Source organism: Nuphar pumila, chromosome 10, assembly GCF_984573655.1.
Source record: "Nuphar pumila chromosome 10, dmNupPumi1.hap1.1, whole genome shotgun sequence".
NCBI lineage: Eukaryota > Viridiplantae > Streptophyta > Magnoliopsida > Nymphaeales > Nymphaeaceae > Nuphar > Nuphar pumila.
The window spans coordinates 22,574,625-22,577,124 of record NC_143258.1 but is presented as its reverse complement, the minus strand read 5'-3'; positions in this window follow the sequence as shown (position 1 = coordinate 22,577,124).

The window sequence follows — 2,500 nt, the reverse complement described above, 5'->3', positions numbered from 1 at the left end:
TATGCAGGACTGACTCAACACGTCATCCACTCATACATTCAAAGCATCGCTGTACCTAAGCTAATGCATTGTTTCGATAATTAACCGCTCCCGCCTTTGGTACGCAGGTAGAGCTATTGTCCGGGCATCAACGCGACGTTCTGGGGGTTGATTATTCTATGTATTTTAGATACCCCAGAGGCCTGTTGACCCTATCCATAGTAGGGCAGTGTGTTTCAACTGGGAGAACCCTACTAGGCCCATATTCGGATGCATCCTCTACTTGCAGTAGTTGGGTTCAATCCTTAGATCTTAAGGATAACCACGACCCCAAAACCCATGAGTGACTGAGGCCATCGTGGACTCTATCAGGTCCAAAGTAAAATACATGTCACTCAAGGTTGTACCATCACTGTCATTCCACAGTGAGCATAATTCCTGAAGGGGTCTGCCAGTCTTACAATTACTTGGACAGAATCTGCATGCCATTTAGGCAGCCCGTGCTTTCAGCACTACGGGAGTATGTACCTGACCCCATTCAGTCTTCCCCAACACTGTCATTACTGAGGGGGTACCCCTAACACGATCTTCAACCGCGGGGTATGTGCGACCTTAAGTCTTATTCATATGCATGCAGAACACCGCTCTTTGGCACTTCGGCCACCACGAGCATCACACCTCTTTGGGTGGAAACAACACACTCTGGCTCTTCGGCCCTTACGAGTCTGGTTGTGTAACCGTTCTCAATGAGCATGCATATGACTCGATCTAAATAGATCGGCTACTCGGCGTATTTTTACGCAACGAGTCCAAACCTAGCCAAGGCGCAACCTCTACTCCGGCTCAGCTGCCCTTACGAGCAAGGTGCCCTTGCAGGCACAAGGATATGAGCCGATCTGGCATCGTTCCATCAACGGACATCATTATGCCGTTCCATTGGTTCCGGCAGCTCTTCTGCCAACCATTTCGTCAGCACCTCCCCTGCTCTACCGGCAGTGGTGCGACGAACCCTTCTACGTTGTAGAGGGCAAACCATGAACTGGGTAGCACTCTGCTATATGTCAGAGTATCCTGCTACGTTCTTTCTGAGCTATTCATAGCTTCTTCAGAAATTTCAGCAGCACTCCCTCTCTTTTACGGAGAAGGCGTGCGTTTCTTTTATCCATTTCAGCGGCATCTCCCCTCTTTGGTAGGAAATCGCCACGCTTAATTCGGGAAATGGATGCGCACCGTTGTGCGTACTTTGCATCCATCAAGGTTGCAGGAACCCTTGGCTATAGCCAGGCCATACAAAATCGACTTAGCCATTACGTAAAGAGCATTTTGCCAAAAACCGAAGCCTTTCCAATAGGGGCTTCATTCGTCAAGCAGAATCTTGAACGAGGAGCGGTCAAGGAATCGCATGGGCGATTTGGAGTTTGATCTCCATTTGAACGCTCATTTATGCGCTATATATGTAGTATAAGCAGAAGCCTGTGCTTTATACAGCGGCGGCGTAAAGAAATGCATATACTATTGTTCAGGGTGTGTAACTGAACGAAATATTCTACATATATAACAAAGCAGAAGCCTTGGCATCGTTCGACGCAATGGCGTAAGTAAAAACATTGCAGAAAGCAGGAGCCTTGGCATCGTTCGACGCGACGGCGTAAGTAAATGCATAATCGGAAGTGCAGAAAACAGGGAGCCTTGGCATCATACGACGCGACGGCAAAGGTAAATTACATAGCCTGTGCGATATAAGACGCGTCGGCAGAATCAGCAGATATACACCTAGATCTGTATCCAACGATAGTTACGAGGCGAGCGAGTGAACACCGAAGTGTCCTAGAGGGCTCAACCAAGAACTAGGGTGAGATACTATTTTTGAAGAACGCATATACTGCGCATTCGAACATATATATCCGACGATAGTTACGAGGCGAGCGCGTGAACACCGAAGCGTCCTAGAGGGCTCAACCAAGAACTAAAGCAAGATACTACTTCAGAAAGTATATTCTATATACAAACAATCAAATACTTGAGAGAGATGGATCAACGAAGCGAACTTACTTCAAATCGTGGAAGAAACGGCTCCGGGTTGCTTCTTTGGCTTCGAGCCTTCCTTCGAGAGGTCAGACTAAGTCAGATGAAGCTGACTTAGTTGAGAAAGAGGTAGAGTAGGTCAAGCTACTCAACCTAAGTGGTTTGAACCAAACAGGGTTCGATCCAAGTCAACTAGGTTCAGCAGGTTCGAACTCAGCTCAAGTAGGCTAAGTCTGGGTTCAGAAATCCAAACCGGAATCTGGACCAAAACGGACTTTGACTTTGACTATAAACCCAACTAGGTTCAAGTCAAGTCAACTAGGTTTGGACCAGGTCAAGTGGGTTCAGACCCAGGTCAGGTGGGTTAGGACCAGGTCAGGCAGGCTCAGGCTAAGTCAGGCAGGCTCAGACCAGGTCAGGTGGGCTCAGGTGGGCTAGGCTAGGTAGGGGAGGTTTAGGAGAGAGAGAGAAGGCAAGAGAGAGAGGGGGGGTCGAT